Raw genomic sequence first — 18,779 nt, 5'->3', positions numbered from 1 at the left:
CAATCTTTCTTCACAGGTAAAATCCTCCATTCCAGGCAACGTCCTTGTAAACATTTTCTGTCCCCTCTCTAAAGGATCCACATGTAAAGAACGTGATGTGTTTTTCACTGCAGCATAGGAAATTGAGGGGTGACCTTGTTGAGGTTTATAAAATCATGACAGTGATTGATAAGGTGAATGACAAGGGTCTTTTCCATAGTGTGGGGGAGTTCAGACTCAGGGCCATGTTCGTAAGGTCAGAGCAAAAAGATTTAAAGATTGAGGAGCAACTCTTTTTTCCCCAGAGTGGTTTGTGATGGAATGAACTTCCAGATGAAGTAATGTATGTGAGCACAGTTACAATGTTTAAAAGATGCCAGTTCTTGATGCCAGTCATTTTTTTCTCCATGCTGTGCTACAGAATGCCCAAATTTCTGTGACATGCGTTTCTGGAGGACTAACGTGGCAAAGGAGTACATGTTAAATAGGAGGACCCTGGCAAGCACAGAAGATTAGATGGATCCTGCTTTGTGTGTCCAGCCATCTGTGAAGGCAGTAGGATAGGCAGGTAAGGGAATTAAGAAGGGTCAAAGCCATTGAATACATGAGCAGGGAGGTGTCATGTTGGAGCTTTACAGGATTTTGGTGAGACCACAGCTGGAGTACTGTGTGCAGTTCTGGTCACGGCATTATAGGAAGGATGTGATTGTACTGGGGGGGGCAAAGGAGATCCACCAGGATGTTGCATTAGATTGAGCATTGCCTAAACCTGCAGGAGTGTTCTGGTGTGTGTGTGTGTGTGTGTGTGTGTGTATGGTAACCCACCCAGCCTGCACATCCCTGGACATTATGGGCAATTCAGCATGGCCAATCCACCTAACTTGAACATCTTTGAAATCAGAGCACCCGAAGGGTACCCAAGCAGACAACATGCAAAATTCCACACAGCCACCCAAGGCTGGAATCAAACTCTCGTCCCTGGCACTGTGCTCCAGCAATGCTAACCTCTGAGCCACTCTTGGCCAGGGGAATTTTTTTTCTGGATTCACAACCACTTGCTGTGCTCAGATTCACAGCTTTATTATGAACGGTCAAATCACCATAATTCCAATTTCGCATCAGAGAGAGAGGACAGGTGGTGAAGTTTGATTTAATTTGATTTACTATTGTCATTTTTTTTCAAATAAATTCATGGGATGGGGGCACTGTTGGCCAGGCCAGTGTTTATTGGCCATCTCTAATAGCCCAGACGACAGTTAAGAGTCACAGTACAAACAGGGAACCACCTTTCCGTCTCCTGGCCCTCTCTTCACCCAAGGGTTACCCCTCCCACATTGTTGTGGGCTCGATGGCAGGTTCCTTCCTGAAAGAGCATCTCAGCCCAGGCTGGGGCAGGTTTATTGGGCTTGGCTGGCTCTGTGTTCTCTCTGGTAGTCGGTTCTCCGATCCAGACTGCACACCATCGCAATTCACTCGTTTACTTCACCCGGGCAACACCGGTCCAGGAACGGCCGGAGAGAAGCAGAGACCGGGCAAGGAAACGCCTGGAGCTAGGCAGGCAGACAGGAGCGAGAGGAGCCCGGACTCCGAGAGAGAAACAACGGAACATTGGCTGGTTTCATCCAGAGGAGGGCGGGAGGAGTTACTGAGAGAGACTGAGAGAGACAGAGAAGAGTTACCCAGAGAAAGAGAGAGAGTTACCGAGAGAGGGAGGAGAGGTGTGACTGAGGGAGAGGGATGAGTTCTATGAGGGGTAATAGAAGGAGAGGGGTTACAAAGGAGTAACGGAGAGAGGGAGAGGAATTCCAGAGGGAGAGCAGTTCCGGGGGGAGAGGGAGTGAAAGCCGGAGTCATTAGTTGAATCTTGGGGAAAAAGGGAAGACAAGAGTCTAACAAGAAGAGAGGACTGGCTGGGGCGACCTCTCCAGCAAATTGCAATCACTCCTTCCCCAAGGCCTGATGGAGGCAGTGCTGCCCAGCACAGAGAGCATCCATTCTGCATTTGCCTATCGCCTATAGGCTGGGGACACTGCCCCCTGGAAAGTGCCATGCCCAAGCTGAGCCACCGTTGTGCCCACTGGTCCTGCCTCAGATCAGCGCTGTGTGTACTCAGTGTGGTTTTGTTGTGCCAATGGCTGCTGGTCCAGAGAGGAGGGGGTTGGCTGACCCTCAGGCTGGTGAAACCAGGCACCAGTCCAATGCAGGAACACCTCCTGCTGGTCGAGGAGAACTCCACCTGCTGGCAGATCACCCAGGGGGACAGGCAGGAGGTGGAAAGGGCCCTCCTCAACTCTATTAGCGTCTCCCTCAAGCACCAAGCCATCACTGAGGGAGATCATCTGAACATGACCCGAAATTGCAAATCGATTTGAGGACCCGCAAGTATATCACTGTCCCCCTGAGCCCTGGGAGGAACACTTCCCCTTGGCTTACTCCATGGTCATCCACCAGAGCATTGAGATGTTTGAGAGGCTTCTATGGAGCATTTACGCCCCACAGAATGTCTACTGTATCCACGTGGACCGCAAATCCCCGGGTCAATTTCATGCGGCCGTTCGGGCCATCGCTTCGTGTTTCCACAATGTCTTTGTCGCAGCCAAGCTGGAGTGGGTTACCTATGCTGGCTGGAGCAGAGTTCAGGCGGATCTCAACTGCATGAAGGAGCTGCTGGAGAGCCCTGTCCCCTGGAGGTACTTCATCAATGTGAGTGGCCAAGACTTCCCCCTGTTGACCAACTAGGAGATAGTCCGCAGCCTCAGAGCTCTGAACGGCTCCAACGTGATTGAGTCGGATCCTGCACCAGGGTTCAAAATGGTAACCGCCTTCCTGTCTGCTGGGCCTCTCTTCATCCAAGTGTTTTCCATCCTCCCTCCCTCCATCATCTCTCTCTCTCTCCACCCTCCAGTCCTTCACTCCTGCCTGTACATAGAGAGACAGGGATGTTAAAACTGTTCAGTTGCATGGAGGGAGGTTCAGAATGTACAAAGGAATACAGAGGAGTTGGAGAGTTGAGCTGCAAACAGAGTAGAAGGGCAATTGACGTTTCAGGTCGGAAACTTTCATCAGAACCCGGGGAGAGGAAGGGGCTGCAGAATAAATGGGGGTGTGGGGCTGGGGAAAAGTGGGTGGGATGGCGATTGGTGGATGCAGGGAGTGGCTGTGATTGGACAGTGGGTGGAGTGGAGCAGATGGGTGGAAAGGAAGATGGTCAGGTGAAAGGGATGGGGTGGAAAGAGAGGGCTGGGCCTGGGATAAGGAAGGATATAGACTGATTACACGAGTATACAGGAATGGACGGAGGTCAAGAGTGTAGGAGAAAGTGAGGGCTACAGATGCTGGAAATCAGAGTCAAGAGTGTGGCACTGGAAAGGCACAGCGGGTCAGGCAGCATCTGAAGAGCAGAAGAATCAATGTTTCGGACATAAGCCCTTCATCAGGAATGAGGATTGTGGACCAGGGGGCTGAGAGATAAGTGGGATGGGTGTGGGGCTGGGGGTGGAAGGTAGTTGGGAATGTGATAGATAGATGAAGGTATGGGGGGGTGGGATGGGGGGGAGGAAGGTCGAGTGGACAGGTGAGAAGGAAGATGGACCGGTCAGGAGGGTGGTGCTGAGTTGGAGGCTTGGGACTGCGATAAGTTGGGGTGGGGAAATGAGGAAACTAGTGAAATCGACATTGATCCACCTGGTTGCAGGGTTCCAAGGTGGAATATCCAGGCGTCAGCTGGTAAGGGAGGAGGTTATGGAGGAGGCCCAGGATCTGCATGCCCTTGGTGGGAGGGGGAGTTAAAATGTTCAGCCACGGGGCGGTGGGGTTGGTTGGTGTGGGTGTCCCAAAGATGTTCTCTGAAACCATCCGCAAGTAAGAATTCTGTCTCCCCGATGTAGAGGAGACCACATCGGGTGCAATGGATGCAGTAGATGACATTGGTGGAGGTACAAGTATATTTCTATTAGATGTAGAAGGATCCTTTGGAGCCTTGGATGGAGGTGAGGGGGGAGGTGTGGGTGCAGGTTTTGCACTTTTCAGAGGCCAGGGAAGGTGCCAGGAGGGGAGGGTGGGTTGGTGGGGGTCTGGGGGGCAGGGGTGTGTGGATCTGACAAGGGAGTTGCAGAGGGAATGGTCTCATTGAATGCAGATGGAGTGCAGAGAGAAATATGTCCTTAATGGTGCAGTCTGTTTGTAAGTGGCAGAAGTGGTGGAGGATAATGCAATATATCTGGATATTGGTGGGGTAGAAGGTGAGGACCAAGGGGTTCTGTCCCTGTTGCGTTGGGAGGGGTGTGGTTCAAGGGTGAGGGTACAGGAAATGGAGCAGATGCACTGGAAGGCATTGTCAACCACGTGGGAGAGGAAATTGTAGTTTTTGAGGTAGGACGTCATCTGGGATGTTCTGTGGTGGAATTGGTCCTCCTGGGAACAGATGCAGAAGAGGCAGAGAAATTGGGAATAAGGGATAGTGGTTTTACAGGGGCAGGGTGGGAGGAGGTGTATTCCAGGTAGCTGTGGGAGTTGGTGGGTTTGTAGTAGATGTCTGCAGTTAGTTGGTTGCCAGAGATGGAGATGGAGAGGTCCAGGAAGGGGAAGGTGGTGTTCGAGATTGTCCCGGTGAATCTGAGGTCAGATTGGAAGGTGTTGGTAGAATTAATGAACTTTTCAACCACCTCATGTAAATATGAGGTAGTGCCAATCCAGTCATCAATGTAGTGGAGGAAAAGGTGGGGAATGGTGCCGATGGATGAAGAGGCAGGCATAGTTGAGGCCCATGTGGGTGCTCACAGCTACCCCTTAAGAGTTAAGAGTGAACAAAAGAATGTAAGTTCGTTTCAGAGCATGTAAAGGATTGTTCTTAGGTTGATAGTGAGAGAGTCTCACAAACTTGATTGAGTTTTTTGAAGAAGTAACAAAGAGGATTGATGAGGGCAGAGTGGTAGATGTGAATTATATGGACTTCAGTAAGGTATTCAACTAGCTTCCCCATGAGAGACTGATTAGCAAGGTTAGATCTCATGGAATACAGGGAGAACTAGCCATTTGGATACAGAACTGGCTCAAAAGTTAGAAGGCAGAGAGTGGTGGTGGAGGGTTGTTTTTCAGACTGGAGGCCTGTGACCAGTGGAGTGCCACAAGGATCGGTGCTGGGTCCTCTACTTTTTGTCATTTACGTAAATGATTTGGATGCAAGCATAAGAGGTACAGATAGTAAGTTTGCAGATGATACCAAAAGCGAAGAGGGTCACCTCAGATTACAACAGGATCTGGACCAGATGGGGCAACGGACTGAGAAGTGGCAGATGGAATTTAATTCAGGTAAATGCGAGGTGCTGCATTTTGGGAAAGCAAATCTTAGCAGGACTTATATACTTAATGGTAAGGTCCTCAGGAGTGTTGCTGAACAAAGACACCTTGGAGTGCAGGTTCATAGCTCCTTGAAAGCGGAGTCGCAGGTAGATAGATCAGTGAAGGCAGCATTTGGTATATGCTCCTTTATTGATCAGAGTATGGAGTACAGGAGTTGGGAGGTCATGTTGCGGCTGTACAAGACGTTGATTAGGCCACTGTTGTAATATTGCATGCAATTCTGGTCTCCTTCCTATTGGAAAGATGTTGTGAAACTTGAAAGGATTCAAAAATGATTTACAAGGATGTTGCCAGGGTTGGAGGATTTAAGCTATAGGAAGAGGCTGAACAGGCTGAGGCTGTTTTCCCTGGAGCGTCGGAGGCTGAGGGGTGACCTTATAGAGGTTTACAAAATTGTGAAGGGCATGGATAGGATAAATAGACAAAGTCTTTTCCCTGGGGTCGGGGAGTTCAGAACTAGAGGGCATAGGTTTCGGGTGAGAGGGAAAAGACATAAAAGAGACCTGAGGGGCAACATTTTCATGGAGAGTGTGGTACACGTATGGAATGAGCTGCCAGAGGATGTGGAGGGATATGGGCCGGGTGCTGGCAGATGGAACTAGATTGGGTTGGGATATCTGCTCGGCATGGACATGTTGGATCGAAGGATCTGTTTCCATGCTATACATCTCTATGACTGTAAATGGATATTGCAGATGCTGGAGATTACAGTCAAGATTAAAGTACTGTTGGAAAAGCACAGCAGTTCAGGGAGCATCCGAGGAGCAGGAAACCCCTCCGTCAGGAATAACTTCACAGAGGCCATTATCCAGTCAGCAAATCACCCTTTTGTTTACACATGAAGAGTCCTTGGCACGGATCCAGCTTCCTCAGAGCCAGCTCAGAGAGAACAAAACATCTGACCGTCTTGTTTTTTTTTCAGAAGCAGCCTCAGGAGCAGCAGTCGAAGTCGTCCCCAGGTGTAGGTAGCCCAGGCAGCAGCAGCAGGGGTGCAGGCGAGGTCCAGGCTTCAGTAGCAGGAGCAGGCCCAGACTGTAGCAGCAGTGGTGGTAGTAGCTGCCTGTGCAGCTGAGCACAGCTTCAAATTAATAGAAGAAAGCAGAACATAGAACATAGAAATATACAGCGCAGTACAGGCCCTTCGGCCCTCGATGTTGCGCCCACCGAAGCCTACCTAACCTACACTAGCCCAATAACCTCCATTTGCTTATCCAATGCCCGCTTGAATGACCATAAAGAGGGAGAGTCCACCACTGATACTGGCAGGGCATTCCATGAACTCCCAACCCACTGAGTAAAGAATCTACCCCTAACATCTGTCCTATACCAACCTCCCCTTAATTTAAAGCCGTGTCCCCTAGTAACAGCTGACTCCATACGCGGAAAAAGGTTCTCACTGTCAACCTTATCTAAACCTCTAATCATCTTGTACACCTCTATCAAATCTCCCCTAAACCTTCTTTTCTCCAATGAGAACAGCCCCAAATGCCTCAGCCTTTCCTCATACGATCTTCCTACCATGTCAGGTAACATCCTGGTAAACCTCCTCTGCACCCGTTCCAGTGCCTCCACATCCTTCCTCTAGTATGGCGACCAAAACTGCACACAATACTCCAGATGAGGCCGCACCAGAGTCTTATACAACTGCAACATGACCTCAGGACTCCGGAACTGAATTCCTCTACCAATAAAGCCCAGTACGCCATATGCCTTCGTCACAGCACTATTTACCTGGGTGGCAACTTTCAGAGATCTGTGTACATGGACACCAAGATCCCTCTGCTCATCCACACTACCAAGTATCTGATCATTAGCCCAGTACTCCATCTTCTTGTTACTCCTACCAAAGTGAATGACTTCACACTTAGTTACATTGAACTTCATTTGCCACCTTTCTGCCCAGCTCTGCAACTTATCTATATCCCGCTGTAACCTGCCACATCCTTCTTCGCTGTCCACCACTCCACCGACTTTCGTATCATCCGCAAACTTGCTCACCCAGCCTTCAAGCCCCTCTTCCAGGTCATTTATAAAAATGACAAACAGCAATGGTCCCAGAACAGATCCTTGTGGAACACCGCTAGTAACTGCACTCCAAGATGAACCTTTTCCATCAACTACTACCCTCTGCCTCCTTCCAGCCAGCCAATTCCTAATCCAAACCTCTAATGCACCCTCAATGCCTTACCTCCGTAATTTTTGCAGTAGCCTACCATGGGGTACCTTATCGAACGCCTTGCTAAAATCCATATATACCACATCTACTGCTTTATTCTCGTCCACTTCCTTGGTCACCTTCTGAAAGAACTCAATAAGGTTTGAGAGGCACGACGTGCCCTTCACAAAACCATGCTGACTATCCTTGATCACATTATTCCTATCCAGATGTTCATAAATCCTATCCCTTACAATTCTCTCTAAGACTTTGCCCACAACAGAAGTGAGACTCACTGGCCTATAGTTACTAGGGCTGTCCCTACTCCCCTTCTTGAACAAGGGGACCACATTCGCTATCCTCCAGTCTTCTGGCACTATTCCTATAGACAACGACGACACAAAAATCAAGGCCAATGGCTTCGCTATCTCCTCCCTAGCTTCCCAGAGGATCCTAGGAAAAATGCCATCAGGCCCAGGGGACTTATCTATTTTCACCCTTTCCAGTATTCCCCAGACCTCTTCCCTCCATACCTCAAAGCCATCCATTCTAATCACTTGTGACTCAATATTCACATCAGCAACAGTGTCCTGTTCCTGAGTGAATACTGACGAAAAGCATTGATTTAGTGTCTCTCCAATCTCCTCCGGCTCCACACACAACTTCCAAAGACTATCCTTGACTGGACCGATACCTACCCTAGTCATCCTTTTATTCCTGACATACCTATAGAAAGCCTTTGGGTTTTCCCTAATCCTATCAACCAAGGACTTTACATGTCCCCTTCTCGCTGCTCTTAGCTCTCCCTTTAGATCCTTCCTGGCTAACTTATAACTCTCAGAAAGAAACCCCAGAAAACAATCACAACAAACTATGAAAAAAAAATTAAAAATAAACTCCTCCTCAGTAGGAAGACACCAACAGCAACACATAAAACAGACACCTTGAGGCCGTTTCGAAGTCAGTCTCCTCTCCTCAAGACAATTGAAGAGTCCTTCATATGCTGATCCAGCTCCCCGAGAGCCAGCTCTCAGAGTGAGCAGATCCCTTGACATGCCTGTTTATTTTTCTTCCACTACCATCCGACAGCAGTTATGCTTATTTTCCCCTTGTACTCATGTCATGTGTGCAGGTGTCAGATGCAGTGAAAAATAACAAGTGTGTGAATCTTAATTTATGTGGGAAATAGAACCCAGTCACTTCAATAATTTCAGTCCAAGACAAGATTGGCAGCAGCAGTATCGTCTGATATACTCTTGCAAGAGTGGTGTCTACAAGATAGGCACACAGTACAAAACCTTGATACAATTCATTTCTCTTTCCCTCCTCCCACTACTCTAAACCCAGCGCCCATTCCTCTTGTTTATCTTTTGCCTTATATGGCCTTGTGCGTAACAGTACAGGTTTTGCTTGGCCATTTCACCACATCCCTCTGTGGTCTATTGTTAGCGTATGTCCTCCTTCACTGCCATCTGCTTCCTTGCATGCTAAAGCAACATTTCCTCTCATTCTTCGTCCACACTGAGCCTTATGGCCTCTTGATTGTGTTTTTGTTTTTGCAGAAGCGGGAAACAGATGCTTATAACTGTTTGTACAAGCATATCTAGCTTAAACCTACACTCCCCTTCCTCTTTCATGATTCAGCTTTGTGATTTTCGCAGACAACATTTATAATTGCTCCTCACAATTTATATTCCATAACTAGGAAGAAAGGAAACAGATAGTCCTGTTTATTTATATTTTATTAAACAATTCACAGTTTATACAACCAATTACATTTACAGCTGTATACAGAGAAACAGCAATTTTACAAGGGAGGGGAATGACAAAGCCAAACCTCAAACCCTGACATTCAACCGGTTTTGAGAGAAATGAGGATAAACCTCAAATCCCAGTTTCAATCATTACAAACAGTAACAATGACTTTCATACATATAAGACAGTCCGCTTGTGTAAGAAACAGCGCATACAATACAGACCCCAAAAAACCAGCAAGCCTCTCCCCCACCCCGATCCCTCCCAACTTCCGGCCACTCTAAGGCAGCCCGCCCCTATGCACCTTCCGGCTCTCGGCCCGCCCTGACACACCTTTCGACCACCTCCAGGACAGCCCGCCCCGTTACCTGCACGGGGCGACAGCGCTGTGGACGGCTTCGGGCTCTCTGTCTGCCCCTACTTACCATTGGGCTCTCATCACCCCAATGCACCATCTGGCGAGTGGACTACCCCGACACACCTTCCGGCACCTCTAGGACAGCCCGTCCCCTTCCCAGGGACGACAGCGTGCAGGGTAGCCCACAAGCCTTCCGGATCTCAGCCTGCCCCTTGCGCCTTCTGGCTCTTGGTTGCTCCGAGATATCCTCCGACCACCTCTAGGACAGCCCATCCAGATTACCCCTTATCAGGACGACAGCGCTCAGAATGGCCTACCCACCTACTGGCTCTAGGGGCAACTGGCATCAGGGTGGCCTACCCACCATCTGGTTCTCAGGGTGACAGCTTTCAGGACGACCCATGAACGTCCCAGCTCACAGTAAGGCCTGCCAGACCCAGGGGCACACAAGAAGGTCTACCCACCATCTAGCTCTCGAGGAGACTGTCATCAGGGTGGCCTACCCACCCTCCGGCTTTCGGGACAGCCTACCAACCTTCAGGTTCACAGGATGGCCTACCCACCCTCTGGCTCTCGGGGTGACAGCTTTCAGGAGGACCCATGAGCCTCCCAGCTCACAGTAAGACCTGCCAGACCCAGAGACATGCAAGACAGTGCAGGTGATAAGCCCAACAAACCATATGACAGTTAATTACCAACAAGCAGAGTCCTTTCTAGTCCAGAGTCCATGAGCACAGACATTTTTCTTCAAAATGTAGAGTCCATTTCCAGGCCTGAGGGGTGGAGAGAGTGCCATACAAGGCCTTGATGAGACCACAGCAGAATCAGTCTGTACATTTTTCTCTCATTTAAAACATAAAATAATTACATTGACAGCAAGTTTCACCTGCCTTTTTCCTGGGATGAAGGCTTTATCTGATGAAGGAAGGTTGAACAAATTGGCTTTTACACATTGAAGTTTGGAAATCTGAGAAATCTTTTTGAAATGCATAAATTTCTCTGAGGGGACATGATAAGGTGGTTGAAGGGACATTGCTTTCTCTTGTAAGTTTGATAAGACGTTCTATAGAATAAGATATCGTCAGAGTCCTACAGCACCGAAACATACCCTTTCGTCCAACTCATCCATGCCAACCAGGTATCCTAATTGGAACTAGTCCCATTATCCTGTGTTTGGTCCATATCCCTCTAAACTTGTCCTATTTATGTTGTCTGTTAAATCTTGTAATTTTACCCACCGCTGCCAACTCATTGGCAACTTGAACCATATTTGCACCACCCTCAGGTCTCACCTTAAATGTATGCCCTCTGGGTTTGGACTCCCCCATCCTGGGGCTATTCACTTTTATTGGTTTACCCCACAATTTTATAAGCCTCTATATGGTCACCCTTCACCCTCCAATACTCCAGTGAGAAAAGTCCTAGCCTATCTAACCTCTCCTTATAACTAAAACCCTGCAGTCCTGGCAACATCTTTGGAAATCTATTCTGCATCCTTTGCAGTTTAACAACATCCTTCCAATAGCAGGGCGATCACAAATTTACCCAGTACTCCAAAAGTGACCTCACCAATGCCTTGCAGAATTATTTTCCCCTGAGAGGGCTGTTGCACTGTGTAAATCTCTTCTATACGAAGTTGTGAAGGCTGAGTTGATGAAGTTATGAAAGAGTGAGCAAGGCGACCTTTTTTTTAAAAAAAGATAAAGATGACGGGGCAACCGATAGAAATGTGGAATTGAAATTGCAACTAGAAGAGCAGTGACCTTCTTGAATGGTGGAGCAGACTTGAAGGGACGAATGGCTGACTTTTGCTATGATACTGGTGGAGACAGGTTATGCCTTAGTTCAAGTAAAGAGTAGGGAGTTTTCTGACCACTCAGCTGAGGAAAGGGCTTTGGTGTCCCTCCTGATAACATGAACCTTGAAGTTATCTCCCTCTGCGCCAGTCACAGAATTAAAGAATTCTTGCGGAAGGATGCCATTCAGCCCATCGTGTCTGTAATTCTTCCACATCCAGTACCAATCTCCTGCATTTCCACACTCAACTCTGGCAACATCCTAGTAAATCTTTTCTGAACCTTTTCAAGTTTCACAACATCCTTCCTAAAGCAGAGAGACCAGAATTGCATGCTGTATTCCAGAAATTGCCAAACCAATGTCCTGTTCAGCCACAGCATGACCTCCCAACTCCGACAAACCTTCTCAAGCCTTGCTGATATATTACTGTCATGTATATCGAGTTACCGTAAAAATATGTTGTCTTATGTGCTTTACAGACAGATATTGATAGGTTAAGTTGGCAAACATGTTGGCAAATGGAGTGCAATGTGGGAAAATGTGAAGTTGTTCATTTGGAAGGGAAATCAGAAGAATAGAATATTATTTGAGTGGAGAAAGCTTCAGAAAGCTGCAACACAAAGGGACTTGGGGGAACTAGTGAATGAAAACTGGAAAGCTTGCACACGGCGGCAGCAGGTAATTGAGAAGACTAATGGAATATTGAATGAAAACAGAAATTTCTGGAGAGACTCAGCAGGCCAGAAAGCATTCGTGGAGAGAAAACAGAGTCAATGTTTTGAGTCTGGTGACCTTTCTTCAGAACTGAAGTGGAATGTTTGCCGTTATTTGAAGGGGGTTGGAGTATAAAAGTTAGGAAGTCTTAGTGCAACTGTGCAAGGTGCTTGTGAGAGCACATCCGGAGTACTGTGAGCATTTCTGGTCACCTTATTTAAGAAAACATGTTGTTTCATTGGAGGAAGGTAAGAGAATGTTCAGTGGGATGGCCCCCATTATGGAGGGATTGTCTTAAAAACAAAAGGCTAAACAGGATTCTACTCACTGGAGTTTAGAAGAACGAGAGGTGACCTCATTGAAATGGACAGGACTAAGGGGCTTGACAGGGTAAATGCTGAAAGGATGTTTCTCCTCATGGGAGAGTCCAGGACCAAGGGGGTATTGTCTCAGAATAAAGGGGCACCAGTTTAAGACTGAGATGAGGTGGAATTTCCTCTCTCAGAAGGTTGTGAATCTTTGGAATTCCTTGCCACAGAGAGCTGTCCTTGTATATATTTAAGGCTTAGATAGATAGATTCTTGGTCAGTGGGGAATTAAGGGTTATGGAGATAAGGCAAGAACATGGACTTGAGGAATGGTGAATCAGCCATGATCCTAGTGAAGCTGGCTTGAGGGACCAAATGGCTGACTCCTGTCCCGACTTGTTAATGGTCTTGCATTTACTGATGAAACTGTTCAAAGAAGTTATCGCACAACTCTGGAGCAGAAGCGACTTGAACCTGGGTCTCCGAGGCTCACACTGCATGGATCCCAGTTTACTTTATATCATTAACTTGACATTGATGCTGGTAGTTATGGCTGCAATTCGCACCAACCTGCCTTAGATCAAATCAATGAAGTGAAGCCAGTGCAGGTTTTCAAAAGGTAAGTCTCCAACCTCGCATCATGCATTGATGAAGTAGCTGAGAATTTGAAAGCAGAGAATGTTGTCTGAACTGGATTCAATGAAGTGTTTCACCATGCACTAGATAAAAACGGCTGGACAACAAAATTGACAACACAACCCCTGATTCATGGATCTTGTTTTAAAAGAGAGGTTGGTTGGTTGGTAGGTGGGAATGATCCACACAGCTGGGACATATAAACATTAAGACCCGGAGCAGGAGAAGATGATTTGGCCCTTCCTGAGGCCCACCATACTATATGATCATGGCTAATCCTCTATCTCACAGCCATACTCCCACTTTCTCCCCATGCCTTTGATGCTTTTGAAACCTAAATATTTGTTAATCGCGTTCTTGGATATATTCAATGACTCAAACTCCACAGCTTTCTGTGGTACAGAATTCCATAACTTCACTATCCTGTAAGTTAAGAAATGTTTCCGCATCTCAGCCCTAAATAGACGACTGCTTTTATTCAATATGTCAGTGATATCAATCTTGGAGTATGTGGCAAAATGCCCATATTCGGGGCAATGATAAACCTGGAGGATTGGCAAATGGTGAGGATGATGTGAATTGTCCAGAGTCACCACAATGAACAGACAGCATCCAGTCAGAGGTGAATACAGAAGAGTGTAAGGTGATATGTTTTGGGGGAAGGATGTGGAGAGGTAATAGAAATGTAATGGCACAATCATAAAGATGCGCAGCATTAGAGAGATCTGGCGATAAACATTCATCAACATTAGAAGGTGGAGGAGGCTGTAAGAGGGTAGAAAAGCAGAAGGCTTCATAAATAGAGGCATTGATGCAATAAATGGTTGAGTTGTGCTGCATGTCAAATTGGTTTAGCCCCAATTGGATTGTTGTGATCATTTCCGGTGAGGGCCCTCAGGACAGGGAGAAGAGGAGATTTCGCAGAATAGTGCTAGGGTTTATGTTGGATGGCTCAGTTGGAATGGTCAACGATGCTCCCTTTGGAACAACGGAGAGTGGGGTGAGGTTTACTCAATGGGTACAGGGTGAGCAGGAGGTAATGAAGCCTATACTACATTTGTATGAGATGATGGCAAGTTCCGATGTAAATTGGATAAAAAAAAATCTGCTCCCATACATACAAGGAACAAGAGTAGGCCATTGGCCCTTTTGATCCTGTTCCACCATCCACATTCCTGCATATCATCGATAATCTATCCTCCCCTTGGTAACCAAGTATCCATATCTCCCAAGCATGATGCCACAAGGACAGAGGATAAAAGATATCTTTTGACACAATGTGAATAAAGTGTCTTGTGTCTTGCGGAAGGGGTGGCATGGTGGCTCAGTGGTTAGCATTTGTTGCCTCACAGCGTCAAAGACCTGGGTTCGATTCCAGCCTTGGGCGACTGTCTGTGTGGAGTTTGCACATTCTCCCAGTGTTGCGTGGGTTTCCTCCGGGTGCTCTGGTTTCCTGCCACAATCCACAAAGATGTGCAGGCCAGGTAGATTTGTCATGCTAAATTGCCCATAGTGTTCGGGTGCATTAGTCAGGGGTAAATATCGGGTAGGGTAATGGGTGTGGATGGGGTGCTCTTCAGAGGATTGGTGTGGACTTGGGCCAAATGGCCTGTTTCCATACTGTAGAGAATCTAATGTGCGGTGTCCTTCACTCTGAGGGAGGAGCTTTGGATTCAAGTCCTACTCCAGGAGCTGATGGCCATAGGAAGGTCATTGCTATTGTGAGACACTCAAGGGTATGGGCCAAGTGCTGCAAAATGGGATGAGAATAGTTTGGAGCTTGTCTTTTTGACCAGTGCAGACATGATGGGCTGAAGGGCAACTTATTATTTTGGTGTTCTAAACCTCAATAACCAGACAGCACCGAGTCATAGCATCATACAGTATGGAACAGACCCTTCAGTTCAACCTGTCTGCGCTGACCAGTCATCCCAATCTGACCTAGTCCCATTTGCCAGCCTTTGGCACATATCTCTCTAACCTATTCCTATTCATGTCCACATCTAGATGCCTTTTAAAAATTGTCATTGTACCAGCCGCCTCCACCACTTCTTGGGAGCTCATTCCAGGCACACATCATCCACTGTGTGAAAAAGTAACTCTCAGGTCTTTCCCCTCTTACCTAAAACCTATGCTTCTAGTTTTGGACTCCCCCACTCTTGGGAAAAGACCTTTGGCTATATACAGCTGACGTGTAAGGAATCAAAATGGGGCAAGAACAAAAAAGGAGGTCAGCTAAACAATTCTGAGCAGCAACAGAAAAGTGCAGCCAAGCACATGTGAAAGCTAGTTAGCTTACTGAAACTGGCTCCAGTTAAGTGAGAAGACAGGAAGACCGAAACAAACTTCTACAACACCTGTTGAGTGTTAAGGTCAATGTACCTAGATCAGGATCTGATTGATTAGTTGTGTTGCGAAGGCTTGAAATCAAAATGTAATTCGTGAAAAGGGAACGCTGATTTGTGTGTAAAAGTGTGATTGCAACTGCCTGTTTCAGACTCTCCAGGCAAGGGTGGGCTTTGACTCGGCTGGTTGAGTCTTCTTGCATGTATGTGATAAAGGAAGCTGTGTGAAGTGTACTATCATCCGGCTGATCATTTCAACATCTATCCATGCCCCTCCTGATGAACTTCTGTAAGGATACCCATCAGCATCCGACACTCCAGGGAAAATAGCCCCAGCCTATTCAACCTCTTACTGTAGCTTAAACCCTCCAATCTCGGCAACATCCTGGTAAATCTTTTCTGCACCCTCTCAAGCTGAACAACATCCTTTCTTATGAAGGGCGACCAGAATTGTATGCAGTATTTTAAAAGTGGCCTCACCAATGTCCTTTACAGACAATAGATCACACTTGGTAATGGCAAAGGCATAGCAGAGATACTCCTACTAATAGACAATAGGTGGAGTAGGCCATTCGGCCCTTTGAGCCAGCACCACCATTCATTATGATCATGGCTGATCATCTATAATCAGTATCCTGTTCCTGCCTTATCCCCATAACCCTTGATTCCACTATCTTTCAGAGCTCTATCCATCTCTGTTACAGCTGCAACATTACATTCCAACTCCAATACTCAATGCACTGACCAATGAAGGTAAAGTATCAAATACCTACTTCACCACCCTGTCTATTGCAATGCAACTTTCAAAGAACTATATCCCTGCACACCACGTCCTTCTCTCTGACACAAAAGCTCTGTGTTCAAGTCCCACTCCAGGAGTTGATGACCACAGAAAAGTGTCTCCATTGCACTGGTGAGGCATGAAAGGCGATGTTCCTAGTGCTGGAAAATGAGACTGGAGTAGCAAGGAGCCTGTTTTGCCAGCGCAGACATGATGGGCTGAAGGATCTATTTTTCTGGTGCTCTCAACCTTTATGACCAGAGGGCACAGCTTGAAGTGTATTTTTGGAGCCAGATCCACTGGGAGAGTTTGAGGATGAGTTTGCTCAGTGAATGAGCATTGGGAGATGGTTTGGGAGGCAGGGATATGGGGAAATAGGCAGGTGACTGGCACAAGGCAATAGGAGTGAGAAAGACCTGAGGGGCTGAATGGCCTTGTTCTCCACTGTAAGGTGAGTAATTGAGAGCAGGAGTGTGCATGGATCTTGCTGGATCTGGGGGCGAGGAGAGTGCAGAGGAGTTGGGGAGGGAAAAAGCCATAGGCGAAGTTGAAAAGCTATCATTACTACTTTCTCGTCTCTCTCACTCTCTCTTGCGCTTGCCTTTCAGAAACGTTGGCAATACCACCACGACACCCTGGACCAAGTCGTCTTGATGGCGCAACTGAAAGACCAGCTGAACATCAGCACCTCCATCTTCGTGGGCAGCGCCTACTTCATGGCCTCCAGAGAGTTTGTCGGTCATGTGTTTGACAGTGCCGAGATCCAGGCCTTCCTCAAGTGGTCGGAGGACACCTACAGCCCGGACGAGCATGTGTGGGCTACCCTGCACAGAATGCCCAATGTACCCGGCTCCATCCCGTACACCCAAGGGGCTACCAGGACACTTGGCCGGGCAGTAAAGTGGTCCTTTGAGGCTGGTGACGTTGCGAGGGGTGCCCTATACCCTCCCTGCACGGGAAGGTATCGCCACTTGGTTTGTGTGTATGGGGCAGGAGATCTACAGTGGGTGGTCCATCAGAGATCTTTCCTTGCAAATAAGTTTGACCCCAACATGGACAACACGGCAGTAGAGTGCATGGAGGAATATCTCTGAAACAGGACACTTGGTAAAACTGGGGCTGGGTAGGAGGTTGGGACAGAATAAACCTCGGTGATGGTGGTAGGGGTGGTGGGTGAGACATCGGAAACACAGAGACTGGGCACTGTGAAACTGGGCACTGTGAGATTGTATACTATAACACTGGCTGCTGTGGAGGCCAGGCACTATGAAACTGCATGCTGTAACATGGTCACTGTAGCACTAGGCAGTGTGAGGCTGGGCACCATAGTGTTGGGCACTGTGGAGACTGGACACCTTAATACTATCCACTGTAACACTGGGCACTGTGAGACTTAGCACTGTAACATTAGTTACTGTGAGAGTCAAAATGTGCGGTGCTGGAAAAGCACGGCAGGCCAGGCAGCATCCGAGGAGCAGGAGAATCAATGTTTCGGGTATAAGCCCTTCATCAGGAATGTAGGGGAATAAGGGGGTTGAGAGATAAATAGAGTGAGGGTGGGGCTTTTGGGGAAGGTAGCTGGGAAGGTACTCAGTAAATCCAGCTTGGGGGGGGGGGGCGTGATTGTGATTGGTCATTGGGGAAGGTCGAATATATAGTTAGGAAGATGGACAGATCAAGAGGGGAGAGTCGACTTGGAGGGTTGGATCTGGGATGAGGTGGGGGGAGAGGAGAGATTTGGAAACTAGTGACGTCAATGTTGATGCCATGTGGTTGAGGGTCCCAAGGCAGAAGATGAGGTATTCTTCCTCCAGTCGTCAGATAGCTTGGATTTGGTGGTGCAGGAAGTGTCATTGTGGAGTGGGAGGGGGAGTTGAAGTGGTTGGCCACTGGTTGATGGGGTTATTTGTGCCCAGTCTCACAGGGACACATCCACCAATAATACTCAACACTGCACGAGTGGGCACTGCATTCCTGGAACACTGCACTAGTGGGCACTGCATTACTGGAACACTGCACAAGTGGCCACTGCAATACTGGAATAGTGCACGAGTGGGCACTGTATTACTGGAACACTGCACGAGTGGGCACAGTACAGCTCGGCACCAAGACCAGTGTTGTGACCATCACTATTTTTTAATTTTTCTCATTTTGGTTTGGAACTGTGAGCCCAAATTGAGAATTGAACTTTGAACAGTGGCTTGTTCTTCTTTAAAAAAAACTGGAGAGACAAAAGGATCTGGCCAGGAAAGATAATGCAGGTGAATTACTACTCTCTGAACACAGCAGATGTTTCAGCACCGAGATGTAGTTCTGCTCAGCGACTGATATTGAATGGGTCAGTCAGTAAGAGGAATGCTGCCTGGCAGGTAACCACAGAGAATGGTGAGAGAGAACGCAAAAACCATGAGTGACCTCACTCTGACTGGATTTTGGGCTTGGAGGTAATGCTTCTTTGGAAGTTGCTGGACTGATCTGGTCTTCTTTTTTGGTTTGACTTTGTCTAGTTATTTCCCCAGTTGTTAACTTGTTAAAAAGGTCTGAGATGAGAATGGGAGTCTTCAGGAATGAGTATTAGTCTCCACAGGTC

General features: G+C 47.5%; 1 pseudogene; it reads left to right on the top strand.

Moving 5' to 3' along the window:
- The first annotated feature begins 1,327 nt into the window (after positions 1-1,327).
- Positions 1,328-17,283, top strand: LOC132836656 (beta-1,3-galactosyl-O-glycosyl-glycoprotein beta-1,6-N-acetylglucosaminyltransferase 3-like; annotated as a pseudogene).
- Positions 17,284-18,779: the final 1,496 nt, after the last annotated feature.

Source organism: Hemiscyllium ocellatum, chromosome 47 (genome assembly GCF_020745735.1).
Source record: "Hemiscyllium ocellatum isolate sHemOce1 chromosome 47, sHemOce1.pat.X.cur, whole genome shotgun sequence".
Lineage (NCBI taxonomy): Eukaryota > Metazoa > Chordata > Chondrichthyes > Orectolobiformes > Hemiscylliidae > Hemiscyllium > Hemiscyllium ocellatum.
Note: the sequence above shows the minus strand (reverse complement) of the source record. Positions and strands in the feature narration are given on the sequence as shown.